Below are 18,795 nucleotides of genomic sequence, written 5' to 3' on the forward strand. Positions count from 1 at the left end.
AGGCCGGCACCCACTCCGTTGGAAGGACCAGGTGGAAAACAACTCCCTTGGTGTGACATGGCGCCGGTTGGCAGAGAAGGAGCGACTAGTGCGCCTTGTTGGACCGCCATAACCGATTGAACGGTTAAGCGCCAATTAAGTTTTTTTTTAGCATCCAATATATTTTGCCAACTGTATACATAAAAAACAAGTAAGGAAGGCTAAGTTCGGGTGTAACCGAACATTACATACTCAGTTGAGAGCTATGGAGACAAAATAAGGAAAATCACCATGTAGGAAAATGAACCTAGGGTAACCTTGGAATGTGGTTGTATGACATGTGTATCAAATGGAAGGTATTAAAGAGTATTTTAAGAGAGAGTAGGCCATAGTTCTATGGATGGACGCCATTTAGGAATATCGCCATAAAGGTGGACCAGGGCTGACTCTAGAATTTGTTTGTACGATATGGGTATCAAATGAAAGGTGTTACTGAGCATTTTAAGAGGGAGTGGGCCTTAGGTCTATCGGTGGACGCCCTTTCGAGATATCGCCATTAAGGTGGACCAGGGGTGACTCTAGAATGTGTTTGTAGGATATGGGTATCAAATGAAAGGTGGTAATGAGTATTTTAAAAGGGAATGGGCTTTAGTTCTATAGGTGAACGCCTTTTCGAGAAATCGCCATAAAGGTGGACCAGGGGTGACTCTAGAATATGTTTGTACGATATGGGTATCAAAGGAAAGCTGTTAATGAGTATTTTGAAAAGGAGTGATCCTTAGTCCATAGGTGGCCGCCGTTTCGAGATATCGCCATAAAGGTGGACCAGGGGTGTCTCTAGAATGTGTTTGTACGATATGGGAATCAAATGAAAGGTGTTACTGAGCATTTTAAGAGGGAGTGGGCATTAGGTCTATAGGTGGACGCCTTTTCGAGATATTGCCATTAGGGTGGGCCAGGGGTGACTCTAGAATGTTTGTACGATATGGGTATAAAACGAAAAGTGTTACTGAGCATTTTAAGAGGGAGTGGGCAATAGGTCTATAGGTGGACGCCTTTTCGAAATGTCGCCATTAGGGTGGGCCAGGGGTGACTCTAGAATGTGTTTGTATGATATGGGTATCAAATGAAAGATGGTAATGAGTATCTTAAAAGGGAGTAATCCTTAGTTCTATAGGTGGACGCCTTTTCGATATATCGCCATAAAGGTGGACCAAGGATGACTCTAGAATGTTTGTACGATATGGGTATCAAACGAAAGGTGTTACTGAGCATTTTAAGAGGGAGTGGGCATTAGGTCTATAAGTGGACGCCTTTTCGAGATATCGTCATTAGGGTGGGCCAGGGGTGACTCTAGAATGTGTTTGTACGATATGGGTATCAAACGAAAGGTGTTACTGAGCATTTTAAGAGGGAGTGGGCATTAGGTCTATAGGTGGACGTCTTTTCGAGATATCGCCATTAGTGTGGGCCAGGGGTGACTCTATAATGTTTGTGCGATATGGGTATCAAACGAAAGGTGTTACTGAGCATTTTAAGAGGGAGTGGGCATTAGGTCTATAGGTGGACGCCTTTTCGAGATATCGCCATTAGGGTGGGCCAGGGGTGACTCTAGAATGTGTTTGTACGATATGGGTATCAAATGAAAGGTGGTAATGAGTATTTTAAAAGGGAGTAATCCTTAGTTCTATATGTGGACGCCTTTTCGAGATATCGCCATAAAGGTGGACCAAGGGTGACTCTAGAATGTTTGTACGATATGGGTATCAAACGAAAGGTGTTACTGAGCATTTTAAGAGGGAGTGGGCATTAGGTCTATAGGTGGACGCCTTTTCGAGATATCGCCATAAAGGTGGACCAAGGGTGACTCTATAATGTTTGTACGATATGGGTATCAAACGAAAGGTGTGACTGAGCATTTTAAGAGGGAGTGGGCATTAGGTCTATAGGTGGACGCCTTTTCGAGATATCGCCATTAGGGTGGGCCAGGGGGACTCTAGAATGTTTGTACGATATGGGTATCAAACGAAATGTGTTACTGAGCATTTTAAGAGGGAGTGGGCATTAGGTCTATAGGTGGCCTTTTCGAGACATCGCCAATAGGGTGGGCCAGGGGTGACTCTAGAATGTTTGTACGATATGGGTATCAAACGAAAGGTGTTACTGAGCATTTTAAGAGGGAGTGGACATTAGGTCTATAGGTGGACGCCTTTTCGAGATATCGCCATTAGGGTGGGCCAGAGGTGACTCTAGAATGTTTGTACGATATGGGTATCAAACGAAAGGTGTTACTGAGCATTTTAAGAGGGAGTGGGCATTAGGTCTATAGGTGGACGCCTTTTTGAGATATCGCCATTAGGGTGGGCCAGGGGTGACTCTAGAATGTGTTTGTACGATATGGATATCAAATTAAAGGTATTAATGAGGGTTTTAAAAGCGAGTGGCCCTTAGATGTATATGTGAAGGTGTTCTCGCGATATCGACCAAAATGTGGACCAGCTGATCCAGAAAATCATCTGTCGGGTACTGCTAATTTATTTATATATGCAATACCACTAACAGTATTCCTGCCAAGATTCCAAGGGCTGTTGATTTTGCCTTGTAGAACTTTTTCATTTTCTTCTACTTAATATGGTAGGTGTCACACCCATTTTACAAAATTTTTTCCAAAGTTATATTTTGCGTCAATAAACCAATCCAGTTACCATGTTTCATCCCTTTTTTCGTATTTGGTATAGAATTATGGCATTTTTTTCATTTTTCGTAATTTTCGATATCGATAAAGTGGGCGTGGTTATGGTCGGATTTCGGCTATTTTTTATACCGAGATAAAGTGAGTTCAGATAAGTAGGTGGGCTAAGTTTAGTAAAGATATATCGGTTTTTGCTCAAGTTATTGTGTTAACAGCCGAGCGGAAGGACAGACGGTGGACTGTGTATAAAAACTGGGCGTGGCTTCCACCGATTTCGGCCATTTTCACAGAGAACAGTTACCGTCATAGAATCTATGTACCTACCAAATTTGAGAAGGATTGGTAAATTTTTGTTCGACTTATGGCATTAAAAGTATTCTAGACATACTAAATGAAAATGGGCGGAGCCACGCCCATTTTGAAATTTTCTTTTATTTTTGTATTTTGTTGCATCATATCATTACAGGAGTTGAATTTTGACTTAATTTACTTATATACAGTAAAGATATTAAATTTTTTGTTAAAACTTGAATTAAAAAAATTTTTTTTTTAAAAAGTGGGCGTGTTCTTCATCCAATTTTGCTAATTTTTATTTAGCACATATATAGTAATAGTAGCAGCGTTCCTGCCAAATTTCATCATGATATCTTCAACGACTGCCAAATTACAGCTTGCAAAACTTTTAAATTACCTTCTTGTAAAAGTGGGCGGTGCCACGCCCATTGTCCAAAATCTTACTAATTTTCTATTCTGCGTCATAACGTCAACCCATCTGCCAAGTTTCATCGCTTTAATTGCCTTTGGCAATGAATTATCGCATTTTTTCGGTTTTTCGAAATTTTCGATATCGAAAAAGTGGGCGTGGTTATAGTCCGATATCGTTCATTTTAAATAGCGATCTGAGATGAGTGCCCAGGAATCTACATACCAAATTTCATCAAGATAGCTCAAAATTTACTCAAGTTATCGTGTTAACGGACGGACGGACGGACGGACGGACGGACGGACGGACGGACGGACGGACGGACGGACATGGCTCAATCAAATTTTTTTTCGATCCTGATTATTTTGATATATGGAAGTCTATATCTATCTCGATTCCTTTATATATGTACAACCAACCGTTATCCAATCAAACTTAATATACTCTGTGAGCTCTGCTCAACTGAGTATAAAAAAACCTCTAACACTTTTATTAAGAATATCAGCACTGATCGATTTTGGCTACTAACCAATTTTCATGTCTTAAAAAAGGTACGAAAAATACTTCAAATTTGCTTTAGCTTGTAAAATGGGCATCTCTAGCTTGATAATTACAAAATTGAAGAAGATGGTGTAGATGTGAGGTATTTTTCGTACCTTTTTTATGATATGAAAATTGGTTCGTAGCCAAAATCGATCAGTACAATATGGCTGTATGTTCAAGCTTTAAACAAATACAGCATAAAGACACACATTTTTCCCATAATTATTTCCCAACAATCGCCCAGGTTTTTTGAAAAATTTTTCTAGTACTTCGTTTACAAAAAGTGGTGTATCAATATGGATATTCAATATGGATTTCAAGGAACAATTCACAACAATTTCATAAAATGCATGCAGTTTATTACATTTTTCAGCGTTGTATTCATTTTTGGGCAACAAAACACCGAAATTTTGGAAAATTACTTGGTGTTTCATATAACGGCTCTTGATATGAGTTATGAATGCATCAAGGAATGGAATATAGAATGCAATTCTATAATAATCTTCGACGCTCTCAGTATGAACGTTGCATCCATTTAATTGATGTTTACTGATGCGTGGTTTCTTGTGAAGCGCACCTCTCTCAACGGGTTGCCGGAGCATTATATAGCTTATCCAACCCAATTTTCAACCTTACCTACCCCTTCAGAAACCCTGTTTCATTAACAGCCGGGCTCTAGCGACCCCGAACTTCTGATAGATCAAGGGGGTGGGAGGGCGGTATGGTCTAGAAGGTTTCATTTGGTCATAACAAATCGTTTCACGAGATGGTCGAGCTATTACTTTTATTGTGCTTGTTACCGGAACGTACGGGATCTGCATCCGGCAAAGGACCATCAACATCGATAACACTCCCAAGGCCTTCGGGGCTATTATAGCTACAACAACAACAGCCACGTTTGGAATTGCACACTAGAAAAAGCAGCTTGAAACTGAGAAGCTTGTGCTGAAGTTTTGTCGTTTGTGCCTTCTGCTATCTCTTCAAAGGCTTCGAATATTACTGGCTTAAGTTCAATGTAAGTGGATACTGCTTCATGACATTGGCCCATCTTGTTGGGTAGACGCTTTGCAATTTTTGTCTTCGACTTTCTTTTTATACCCAGCTGTACTTGTACACAGGGTATTATAACTTTGATTGGATAACGGTTGGTTGTACAGCTATAAACGAATCGAGATAGATATAGACTTCCATATTTCAAAATCATCAATATAGAAAAAAAAAATTGATTGAGCCATGTCCGTCCGTCCATCTGTCTGTCCGTTAACACGTAACTTGAGTAAATATTGAGATATCTTCACCAAATGTGATACACGAGCTTATCTGGACCCAGAATAGATTGGTAATGAAAATGAGCCCACTTTTTAGATATATAACATTTTGCAAAACACAAAAAACCTGATTAATTAGTAAATAATACACCTAGAATGCGGAAATTTGGGGTGTGGACTGATATTGAGACTTTTGATAAAAATTAAAAAAATTAAAATAAAAATGAAAATGGGCGTGGCACCGCCCACTTGTGATAAAATCAATTTTACAAATATTATTAATCATAAATCCAAAATCGTTAAACCTATCGTAACAAAATTCGGCAGGGAGGTTGCCTTTACTATAGGGCATGCTTTGAACAAAAATTAACGAAATCGGTTAAGGACCACGCCCACTTTTATATAAAACATAAAAGGGTCGTGGACGAATGAATGAATGAATGCAAAAATGAGCTTTATATCAATGGTATTTCATTTCCCAAGTGGATTTATAACAGTAAATAGGAAAAACTTCAAATTTAAAAAATGGGCGTGGCACGGCCCCTTTTATGACTAAGAAATTGTCTATGTTTCGGGAGCCATAACTCGAAGAAAAATTAACGGATCGTAATAAAATTGGGTACACAATTTTTCCCTATAGTAGAAAATAAATAAAAATGGACGGGATCGGTTAAAGACCACGGCAACGTAGATATAAAACAAGTTTAAAAGGGTCATAGACTAGAATAATAAGCTATAACTTAGCAAAAAATTGTTTCGAATCAATGATACTTCACTTATCAAGTTTTATTGTAAGAGGAAAAGGGGAGACATTTTTTTTAAACGGGCGGTTCCACGTGTTATGTAGAAAAAAAATTTATCTGAAATGGAATGTGCAATTGAAGCTCACGCTGCGTATATAATGTTCGGTTACACCCGAACTTAGACACCTTCTTTGAAAATATTATTAATCGTAGACGCATTTCTAGTTGAGTTTATATACACACTGCATACTCGCAGAAGGAATTGCACGGAGGTATGTGGAAGTATGGAGCGTAAATAAAGGCACCCTGAAAGCAAGTTTTATCTCTCCTCTACTTTGGATGGTGATAGTTAACCGACTACTATAGCTCATGGCAGTGGAGGCAATAAGGTGATTGCCTAAGCGGACGATATTTTTGTTATTTTGCGGGCAAAATTCACTCAATCTCTCTGCAATCTTATGGATACTGCGTTATTACCAATATGTACGTAGGTAAGAAGCTCGGGATCAGGGTCAGTCCGAAAAAAACGGATTTGGTCCTTTTTGCAAGAAGGTACAAAACGCCGGATCTTATACCAGCCAGGATTGGCGGCGAAAGCCTGATTTACAGAGATAAATGCAAGTACCTGGGAGTGTAGGAAATAGGATACCGCTCAGGATTGAGAAAAAACGGATCGGGTAAAGACAGCAACAACTGCGTCATTCTCATGTAACAGAGCAACTGGTGTCTCGCGGGGTTTACTTCATAAAGACTTGATTTGATTTATGGTGTTCTGGTTTGTTGGCTGACGCTTACAAAGACCACGAACCTTATACGCCTCTTTAAGTCCCTCCGACTTGGGAGCTCTGTATGAGCGGGATTCTTTTCTCGACTCCGACAGAGCCACTTAAACTATCCTGCAACTACCCTCAATTGATTTGGTAGCCAAGGAAATAGCCACTACCGGAGCTCAACAAATAAGAGTAATGGCAGTTTGGGGAAGAATAGGGGAAGTGGCCATGCCATTATCTTGAGGACCAAAACGCCTGTTTCAATACCAGTATTCACTAATTATTGCACTCCTTGCAACATTTTTTACTAAGAATTGCACAGAGTACATTCCCACACCACAAGAATGGGGGGGTGGCTCCAAGGTTGACGGGAAGGCGGAAAGGAAAATTTTAAAGGACCTGTGAATAGAGATCTCCTTCGGGCTTCCCGACTATTATGGCGTTTATCAAGTGGAAATATTACCACCAGTAGTGCTGTAAATCAATTGGCACCTGTGTCTAAAGATGGGAAAAGGGTTATAATTTTCTCGGACAGCCAGGCCGCGCTTAATAGCTTGGACTAACGTGTCAACTACACAAAGTGGATCACGGAATGCCTGCAAATCTGTCAATAAAATGGCCCAGCACCTCATTATTAGAATTATATGGATATCTGAACTCACTGATATTGAAAGCACCAGTATAGCTGATCCTTCGTGAAAACGAAACGGAAGTTATACCTATGGCTCCTGCGCTACTCAAGGCAGTCGGTTCTATGTACCGGAGCGACTCGGGATTTTTCCCGACCAAGGACTGTCATTTCAGTGTGACCCCATTTAATTTGTTGCGTCCCTACCACAATTTGTCATCCTCCCAGCAGCTCCTTGCAGCAGGACTGCTCCATACTCTCTTACTCCGGGAAGGCATCGAATCCAATCCGGGACCGTCTCCTGACCCCGGTCCTGAGAAATGGTTTTGCTGAATCTGCCGGAAAAGAATCTTTTTAGGGCGGTCATACTCTGTTCAGTATGTCTCGTGCAAGGGATGGTTGCATCGGACAGGTTGTTCTGGGATTGATCCCAAAAACCCGACGTCCACGTAACTTTTATAAATCTTTTGTGACTCCTTGCTGTTCACGCCCAAGGGCGTCCCGTAGTCTACGCCTAAGCGCCTCCCCACTACCTTCCAGCAGCCCCGCTGCTCAGCAAGCCACAACAAGTACCCGCTGTTGCTCGCGCCCCACGGCGCCAACAACTCAAACAGCTGATATCACTCATAACTACTACCTTCGTAGTAGAGTTGGTAGCAATGCTGAGCATCACCCCTGCCCCCGTCTTCTCCCCCCCCACCCCCCCCCCCCCCCCATCTTTTCCGGCAGCAGTCGTGCAGGTCAGGGAAACAGACTCTTAATCCCTACCTCCGTTTGCACCGTCTGCCAGCACAGAATATATAGGTTTGCGACATCCGCCCAATGCAGCTCCTGCCTTGGGTGGTGCCACTTTCCTAGATGTTCTGGTCTCCGTGACGGCAACCCTCCGACGGGTTTCATCGCGCCATGTTGCCAGGTCGCAAACCCAAATCATCCGGGTATCCCAATGCTTGCCCAAGGACGCCCAGTACCAGGGACACAACAGCAATTGCGTCCTGGCCTTCCACAACCCAGGCGTAGTCACCCGTCACTTACCCCCAGAGTGGCGGCGTCTCCCCTTATGCATTTTAGAATTCTGCAGTTAAACTGTAATGGACTAACTGGGAAGATTACGGAGATAGTCGATTTCATGAAGCGGCACAACATCCGCATTGCTGCGATTCAAGAGACTAAACTCACAGCAAGATCTGCTTTGCAGACCTGTTCTGGGTATAATGTCCATGGAGGCAGCTTCGCGTTTATCATACATCACACTGTGCAATACCATATATTTGATCCCGACATCGACCGCAGGGACAGTGTCTTAGAACGTCAAGGCCTACCTGTCCGGTCAGGCGATGCAAACCTAGAAATCATTAACATCTACATCCCCCCTGCCACCTGTTGCTCCAGTGGATACCGCCCTAATATCAGGGCCCTACTCACTGGCAACAATCGCATTATCTTATCCCATCATGATCTATGGCATTCAAACTTGCGGGCGGACAGTAGGGGTGAGATGTTGGCACAACGACGTTCTGCACAATAAACGGAGACGCCCCCGCACGTATGGTAGGAAGCTGTCACAGCTCGTCAGATATCGCAATCGTGAGCGCAGAACTCGTAAACTGCGTCAACTGGCAGCCGATGGTAACATTGGCATCAGACCACCTGCCCATACTTATTTCGCTCGAGCGTACCGCCGAAAGTGGGAAGAATATAAATCCTTTACAGACAACCGTTTTGCTGCCCTCCCTATCCCGACTGATGCCCGCCAAGGGGAGCGTGCCTTCCGTAAGGTCATTGATTCCGCCTCGGCACGTTTCATTCCCGCCGGGAGAATTCCCGAAATCCGGCCCCACTTCCCGGCGGAGGCCGCAAACTTAGCGAGAGAACGTGACCTTATAAGACAGCCTGATCCAGGCAACCCCCAAATAAGGGATATAAACCAACGCATCAGATTGCTTGTGGATGAACACAAGCGGGCGAAATGGGAGGAGCACCTAAGAGGTTGTAACCTCTCTACCGGTGTGGGTATTCTTTGGTCCACCGTAAAGTCCCTATCGAATCCGACTAAGCAAAAAGACAAAGTTTCCATCGCCTTTGGCGACAAAGTGCTGTCGGATGCGAAACAATGCGCGAGCGCTTTCTGCCGACAATATATAATTAATCCTACGGTCGACAAAGATAGACGGAGAGCCAATAGACACGCACATAAACACAAATTCAGCGCGTCACAATCACCATCACCGCTAAAGAGGTTGAGGACGCCATTCGTCGCGCTAAACCATCCAAAGCAGTGGGCCCAGACGGCATAGCCATGCTGATGCTTAAATCCCTAGGGAAAGAGGGTTTCAAATATTTGGCGCATGTCTTCAACCTGTCTCTTTCCACCTTTGTCATACCCGAGAAATGGAAAATGGCCAAGGAGGTCACGCTACTAAAGCCTGGGAAACCAGCTAACATAGGAGAGTCGTATCGTCCGATATCTCTCCTACTGCCAGTGGAAAAGACGCTTGAAGCCATTTTGCTCCCTTATTTCCAAGCAAATTTGCAGCTAGCCCCTCATCAGCATGGCCTCAGAAAACTCCAAAGCACTACCACCGCGCTAAATGCTATTAGCACCCAGATAAATTGCGGTTTAAATCAATACCCCACCAGAGAACAGTACTCGTAGCGCTAGACATATCAAAAGCTTTTGATATGGTCAATCATGGCTTGTTACTGCAAGACCTGGAAGGGTCTACCCTTCCCCATGTCTTAAAAGGTGGACCGCAAATTATCTGGGTGGTCGGCAGGAATCGGTGCAATTTAGAAACGAAACATCAAAACCAAGGAAAATTAAACAAAGGGTGCCACAGGGTGGTGTCCTATCCCCACTTTTGTTTAATTTCTACATATCTAAGCTACCTTCACCACCGGAAGGAGTCACAATCGTTTCCTACGCCGATGACTACACAATAATGGCCACAGGCCCAGGCCCAAAGATAGATGCGCTATGCAATAAAATAAACGGCTACTTCCCTGATCTCTCCAGTTGTTTCGCCTCGCGAAACCTGGCGTTATCACCGACTAAATCTTCCGCTACCTTATTTACAACATGGACGTCCCAAATGTCGGCCATTTTGAACATCCACGTCGATGGCACTACGCTACCGACTGTCCTACACCCCAAAATCTTGGGTGTGACGTTTGATCAGGATCTACATTTTGGTGAGCACGCAGCCGCAATTGTTCCGAGAAATCAGAGCCATAACAAAATCCTCAAATCCCTCGCTGGCAGTACCTGGAGAAAAGATAAAGAAACGCTCATGACTACATACAAAGCAATTAGCCAGCCGATTACGTGCTACGCGTCACCCATATGGTCGCCAAGCCTAAAAATTACCTACTGGAAGAAACTACAGGCCTGCCAAAATACTGCTCTCAGAATCGCCACGGGCTGTCTTCTTATGTCCCCAGAACACCGTCTGCATAATGAGGCGAGAATACTCCCCATCAGGGAGAGAAATGAGATGCTGACCAAACAGTTCCTGTTGAATACCCAGAAACCTGGGCATCCCAACAGACATCTGATTGATGAACCAGCACCGCCTAGGGGCTTAAGGAGTCATCTCCGTAAGCATTTTGAGGAAACACGGCACCTGAGAACCCAGCCGTATGAAGCGAAAAAACACAAGCAGGTCCTTGGTGAACTCCATAAACAGGCGTCGGACCTTTTTGCCGGGAATTGCCCGGTGAACCCAGTTCTTAAAGAAAAGTATCCAAAACTCGCGGAAGAGAAACGCATACTCGCCAGGGAAACGCGTGTACTGTAACAGGTTAAACTCTTACCTATCCAGAATCAACCCCGACATACAAAATGTATGCCCCGCTTGCAATGTGTCCCCACATGACACCAACCATCTCTTTAATTGTAATGTGGAACCAACGCCTCTAACACCCCTTTCCTTATGGTCCACCCCTGTTGAAACGGCAAGTTGTGATCGGTCGCGGCTATTAGGTGGGGCGAGTATTGCTACAACAACAACAACATGGCTCCTATGACTCGATTCGCAGAAGCTGGTAGAATAAGGATTATTTACTGTTTAGGTCATTACAATGAGCCCATTGGTGGCCGAAGTGTTGGGTTGGAATGCAAATTCTCACCCCAGCCCTTTAAACCTAACCTAACTCTACAATTAACCAGATAGGGAAACCCGTCTTGAAGAATTCAGTATGCCAACAAAGGTAATCAGATCCTCCCCATCAGCGGAAAACAGTTGAACTGGGGGTGGGGGGTATTTAAAATTGTACTTGAACAAAGCTCAGCAAAAGTGGAAGAGCACCACGGGTTGTGCAACTTCAAGAGCTACTACATGGCCAGACTACAACGAAAGGAGGACAAAGAGCCTACTAAATAGATCTCAAGTCGACACTTATATGCTTATAGTGGCTTCCACCGTCCATTGGGTGCAATAGGTAGTTAGTTTGCATAATGGCCTGTGCAGGAGTTGTAGAAACGTAACTACAAACGAGGCTGTTGAGCATTTTTTTGATTGAAAAGACGCTGTCATTGTTCATGCTTCTGCAACATATGTATATGAGGACGGATATGATAAGTGACTGATAGATCATGGTTTTAGTTTGCCGAGAGAGGACTTTACCTTTCAGTTGCCTACTTAGGACAAAGTATCACTAATTGGCAAGAGTGAATCTTCACTAAATTTGGGATATTTATCACACAATAATTATGCAAAAAGATTTTTTTCTGATAAATATATACATATTTTGCCTTTAATTTAGGACGAAACTGTAAATATTTGATTTAGCCATGTCCGTCCGTCTGTCCGTCCTACAGTCTGCCCGGTAACACTATAACTTGAGTAAATATTGAGATATCTTCACCAAATTTGGTACACTAGCTTATCTGGTCCCAGAATAGATTGGTATTGAAAATGAGCGAAATCGGATGATAACCACGCCCACTTTTTATATATATAACATTTTGGAAAACATAAAAAATTTGATTATTTAGTAAATAATACACCTAGAATGTTGAAATTTGAGGTGTGGGTTGATATTGAGACTTTTGATAAAAATTTGAGGCTAGAAGTTCGGACAGTGATTTTTATTCCTTTACACGAGCTGTACATTTCTGCCATGGTACTATAGGCACGACAGTAATTTTGAGTTCGTTACTAAGTTCCTTCTTGTCGGGTCTTATTAAACCCCACCCACTAATTCTAATATTTGTGCCCGGTGTTAATTTAGCAGCGCAAAAAGCTATTTTTTTTTACTTTAGGACCCGAGGTAAAAGGTGCAAGCACTTAAATTGCTCCCACACCCATATTGAATTGCATTGAATTGAATTTTTTGGAAGTTGAAGCACATGGATAAAATACACGCTGTGCATTGCGACGTTGTTCTCTTTCGTTGAAATTGGTTACACCAGCTAACACAGTGATGCCCTTTACATTAAATTTTGACATGCATTGCACAAATGTGACCACGATTTGCATAGTGACCAATGAACCAATGCAATTATAGCCGCCTTTAACATATATTTCGACCTTGGAGGTTAGGTCAGATTGAATTGGTCGGTCAATAAAGACCTCACATAGACTGTATATGTCCATAGTGTTACCAGAATTTGTTTGACGACCAAACCGAGGAACCCCAATCAGGTCCTAGGACATATAATATATAATAACTCCGCCCTCTTGGCAAATACTAGCAGTTTTCCAGGACCCAGCTTAATTGCTGTCTCAAGATCTGGCAACTCTTCTGCCCCTAATAGCTGGAGCCTTGACCTGGCGAGCGCAGGACATGAACACAGAACGCGCTCAACCGTTATTTCCTGCAGCTCACTCATCCTGCACTTGCCGTTACTGACAAAGCCTAACTTGTAAGCATGTGACGCCAGAAGGCAGTGTTCAGTCAGTATGCCCATCGTGGGCCTTAAGTCTTCTCTCTTCAGAGATATGAGCCACTTTGTGAGCCTAATATCGTAGGCTTTGTTCATGATGCAAACAGCTCGCCTTCATTAATTCATTGTTTTAAATTAATAAAGAAAGATGCTGACTCGAGTTTGCTATCAAGATGTAGTTTTAAACTTGGAGTCTCGCCTTCTATATATAATAAGCTTCTTGAGTCTTCGCTATGGCCATCGGACGTCAAAATTAAACCATCCCGTTTTTTTCAAAAAGCACAGGGCTCAACTGCAAAACCTTAGCTATATGCGGTAATATTAAAAAAAGTATAAATATCTATTATCAGAATATATCTGGGTTGAGAACGAAATCTAAAGATATATTTTTAGCCATTTCACGGTGCGACTATGATGTCTACGTCATTGTTGAGACTTGGCTCAATAACGACTTCTCTGACTCAGAATTTTTTGATCAAAGTCTGTTTCAAACTTATCGAAAGGATAGAGACCCTATCAAAACAGGGCGTCTCAGAGGCGGTGGGGTGTTAATTGCTGTAAGGCGTTCTCTTCTCTCTTCTTTTGTGCCGCTTTCTAACGATGACTCTCTCTTGGACCAGCTTTGTGTCTGTATTACTGGGCCTTCTGGCAATTTATTTATCTGCGTTTCTTACATTCCGCCTTGCAGCACAGATTTGCTGTACTTTGCTCATGTTAATAATATATTTGACCTATATGAATATAATGTTGATAGTAATTTTTGCGTCCTGGGAGTTTTTAATCTCAGCAAGGTTGTTTGGTCGAAATTACTAGAAGATGATATCTTAACACCTACTAATGTTCATCATCCCCATGAGGTTAATTTCTTAGACACACTTTTTAGTGCCAATTTAATTCAGATTAACAGTTTCGTGAACCAGTTAAACAATATCTTGGACCTAATTTTTGTCGATGAGAACCTCATAACTCACTTGACTGAATGTGTGTTTCCTATATATAAATCAGATATGCATCATGTAGCCCTATATTTATCTATTGAATTCTTCGACCTAGTGCCGAAAAACAATATAAATAATAATGAGCGCGCCTATAACTTTAAGGATGCAAATTACGAATCCTTAAACTCTCTCATATCTGAAATAGACTGGACATCTATTTTCTTTGCTAAAAATGCAACTGAATGTTTCGACATTTTTCTGCTAAAGATGGCTGACATATTCAGTAGGAATCTTTCTCTCCTACCAGTTAAAGTTCACAAACTACCCTGGTACAATACAAGGTTGAAAAAGTTGAAAAATAAAAGAAATAAGTACTTTAAATTATACAAGGATACCAGCGATACTATTTTTAAAGATCAGTATACTTCCTACATGACGCAGTTCAATGTTCTTGATAAGTTTTTGTACAACAAATACGTTTCTAGAGTTGAAGATGAGTTGAAAGTTAATCCTAAATCTTTTTGGAACTATGTTCGTTTAAAGAACGGTTGTTCTAATATACCTACCTGTGTCAAATTTAATGACATTTGCTCCAACAGTTTGGTCGATTCGGCAAATCTTTTTGCTGATTTTTTCAAATCTACGTTTGTTGTTGAGGCCGATAACCTTGATAACAGGTATCTTACTGATAGCCCCAAACCTTTAGACTTTGGGTCTCTGTCCTTGTCTGAGACCGATATTATCTTGGGTATATCCTCCTTACAGACCTCAATCAAAAATGATATTGATGGATTGTCCTCTTTTTTATTTAAGAAGTGTAGTATTTCTCTTTGTGTGCCACTGTGCCACATTTTCAATATTTCGCTACCGTCTGGAGTTTTTGTTGATCGCTGGAAGCTGGTGTCTATCACTCCTATCTTCAAGTCAGGCAATAAAAATGAAGTAAAGAATTATAGGCCAATATCCAAACTGTCAACATGTTCAAAACTTTTTGAAAAGGTAGTTAAAAACACTGTATCATTCGCTTTAAATAAAATAGTCGATCCATGTCAGCATGGTTTCATTGCGGGACGTTCGACTGCTACAAATCTGGCTGTTTTCTCCAAGTTTTGTGTCTTTGCGTTTAAGGATGGATATCAAGTTGACACCATATATACGGATTTTTCCAAGGCTTTTGACACAGTTTCGCACAAATTACTTCTGTGGAAACTTGAAAACATGGGCGTTCACTCAAGCTTTCTGTCGTGGCTGAAGTCCTATTTGGAAAATAGAATATCTCTTGTTGAAATCGAGAGACCTAAGTCTTATGAATTCTCAGCAACTTCGGGTGTACCACAAGGTAGCATCCTTGGTCCTATTTTGTTCTTAATGTTTATTAATGATTTTGGCTCATGCATAAACTATTCGAATTATTTGCTTTATGGTGACGACTTAAAACTCTTTCGGAGAATTTCCTGTACTTCTGATGCATTGCGTCTGCAAGAAGATCTGAATGCTATAAATAATTGGGCCTGTTAAAATAATCTGCGAGTCAATATTAGTAAATGCTGCCACATGACGTATACTAAGTCTACGAATGTGGTTTCATTCGCGTACTCGATTTCAAATGTAACTCTTGCGTCAATTAATGAGTTTCGCGATCTTGGCGTAATTTTTGACTCATCTTTTACTTTTTGTAATCATGTAAAATTTCTCATACCAAAGGCTTATACCAACTTAGCTTTCTTGCGACGATATGCCAAGGATTTCAAGGACCCATATACCAGGAAAATCTTATACAATGCCTTAGTGCGTTCCAAGTTAGAGTATGCATCAGTCATCTGGAATCCCATATACTCCTCACACTCTTTAAGAATTGAAAGAATTCAGCGCAAGTTCATACGATTTGCTCTTCAACCTCTGCACTTTGTTAATCCCCTGCCACCCTACAATGCAAGATGCATGCTTATCAATGTCTTGCCACTTGAAGTTAGACGTCTTGTTCAAAACGTAATGTTTATTTTTGACATAATATCCGGTGCCATTGACTGCTCAGAACTACTTGGGCAGTTGAATTTCAATGTCCCTAACAGAGCTCTCCGCTTTCACAGTACATTCCACGTTGAAGTGCTGCGTTCGAATTACTTCAGTTTCGCACCTCCTATAAGAGGTCTTGTAGAATTTAATCGCCTATCCAGAAGCCTTGACCTGGACTTTGCCATGCCAAGGTCTCTGTTTAAGGCATGCATTGAGTCCTATTACTTATCTCAGTAAATCTTACTTTAAAATTGTTAAACTAGTACTAAGTTAACCTGTAATCTAGTCAGTAAGGTGTTACCATTTGACTTAATAAAGATATGAAATGAAATGATCTTAGAAATTTTGCAGCCCCTCGCTTTTGTCCACGCCTGTCCTGATTGATGGTTCATATGCAACTCCTCTCTCCTTTTGATTTCTCCCAAACGGATTGCTACCAAATATGGGCTATCCTCTATTTTCAAAAATGTGCCATTTATAAAGTGAAATTGCGCATTCGTATAAGTCAAACGACAGTTTAGCACGACAAACGGGATCATGAAATTATTGCGTAAATTAATTTTAGTTTAAAACTTTTTCGGAGCTTGTTGTGTATAAAATAAAGCAAAATAAATTTTGTGGGCGCCATTCATATGTACATAGTAGGTTCGTGTAAATAAAAAACAAAATTTCAAATATAATGAAAATTAAACAAATAGCCTTCGCTTTATCAAAATAACTAATTCCAGGTATTTATGCATATTCCAACGAAATTAAATAAGCCCTACTTTGGCAAGACAATTTGCAACTAATTTTCAAAAGAAAATTTCCATATAATTGTTTGTTTATATGTGCATATATTTGCACGGTTGTATTGTGTTATTAAGTTGAGAAAGACTATGTGATATGTGTACACATGTGCCGTATATTTTATGCCTAAATACGGAAAAGTACACAGAGTTCGCTTGTTTAGTTTTTTTGCCAACTGATAATATATTCTAACGTATACTGTCGCTAAGATGACGCTCCGGCCAAGAAAGTGTTTCTATCGGAACCCGTCTATGGACGGAAGTACAGGCCGACCCACTCCGTTCGAAGGACCAGGTAGGGAAACAACTCCCTTGGTGTGACATGGCGCCGGTTGGCAGAGAAGGAGCGACTGGTGCGCTTTGTTGGACGGCCATAACTGTTTAACGGTTAAGCACCAATTAAGTAAGTAAGTAAGTATACTGCCGCAAAACCAGAGTTGGGGGCAGTGCACTGAACTTTGAGCGAAATTGCTTTAAGTTGAGTAGGTTGATGGGATCTTAATTTGTCCCTTATTTAAACGTCTATATATCTTTCTCGTATTCGTAAAATTGAATGGAATTCAGGCGGCTTCTATAGCTGAGATGGGGTAGTTCATTAATGCACCAGCCTGCACTCACATTTGAATGGTAATGCAAAATATATCAGTCTCAATCATTTACTACCAGCTTTTTAAATTTAAGTGAAATAATAGTTGTGTTTTTTCTTTTTACATGTATATACATATGCACTTAAACTTTATATGGACTGCTAAGTGTGAAACTTTATCTACGCTCATGAAATTGGTGCTTTGAAAATTAGTGTTAATGTGTCTCTACATTCTACCTGTACACTATTCTACACTTCTATGACCGAAAAAGGTATGTGTCCACTATTCATCGCAACCGATGCAGCTGTAGGTTGCATATTATGATCAACACGCATTATTCAATACAACCCTTTTTGTAGCGAGTTACTAACTAGTGCCGTGAGTCTTCATTAATTGCCACTAGATGGGCTAATGTAGATGTATTCACATGTAAAAAACACGACTAATTTTCAGCTTCAGCCTTAGTGCACAAAAGTTTTCTTCACTCATTTGAGTTTGTATTCACTGCGAAATTTAGAAGCAAATTATGCAACTCCTGTGAACCGCAATTCCTAACATATAAGGGAATTCTCTCACTTCATTGAAGGACAGTAAACCTGAATGCTTTTATGAAATTTTTAGTATTATATAGTGGTGACTGTGAATATGAGTGACTTGGAGGCACAATGTCACGGCGTCATACATAATCTGGCCCTTAATTAAATAACGACAAATAATTACCAATGGTGCAATTATGGACTAACAACTAATGACAATGTTTAAGCGCGAGGTGGGCTCACTCGATGCCATGCTTAATAAAAAGTGCAAAATAGTCCCCCGAAGCTCAGTATATGATGATAGGGACTAAAACAAAAAATTGTGTTAGATAGAAGCGAGTCTACCGCCATTAACTCTTGCACGAACTTTTCTGTGGCCATTATAGCTAGAGCAGTTCTGCAAAGCAGATTTGACAGTGAGATTAGTCCCCTGGATAAGCGGATATTGTGCAGGCTCGATATAATGGCAATGGAAAATGACATTCTGCCCCGTAATTGTCGCTGTCGACATCCACATTTAGCATCATCTTTATGAAAGTATATTTGAAAAAATTTTCTCTCCTTTTGTAGAAAACTTATTCCCATAAGATGCCACAAAATTTTAACTCGCTTCTATTTGTAGATTATTTAAAAATGGCTTTTGAATATGCAAAAGGTGCCCGGGTACCCATCTATGCACAGGACGGTTAATGAAATAATTTTTTTAAAATTCGTTTG

The 18,795-nt window shown here is 41.1% G+C and overlaps 1 protein-coding gene across 7 annotated transcripts in view; it reads left to right on the forward strand.

Moving 5' to 3' along the window:
* Nucleotides 1-18,795, forward strand: part of LOC137244852 (uncharacterized) — a 132,436-nt gene that overhangs the window by 32,291 nt on the left and 81,350 nt on the right. Inside the window, exon 1 of one of the 7 annotated variants that reach the window (XM_067774487.1) lies at nt 17,182-17,366. The exons of 4 other annotated variants lie outside the window; for them this stretch is intronic. The gene's annotated coding sequence lies outside the window, so the exon portion shown is untranslated. Of the gene's footprint in view, nt 1-17,181; nt 17,367-18,795 lie in introns of those variants that run through there. 2 more of the 7 variants (XM_067774489.1, XM_067774490.1) reach the window with 2 other exon arrangements.

The sequence above is a fragment of the Eurosta solidaginis genome, chromosome 3, assembly GCF_040869045.1.
Source record: "Eurosta solidaginis isolate ZX-2024a chromosome 3, ASM4086904v1, whole genome shotgun sequence".
NCBI classification, from domain to species: Eukaryota; Metazoa; Arthropoda; class Insecta; order Diptera; family Tephritidae; genus Eurosta; species Eurosta solidaginis.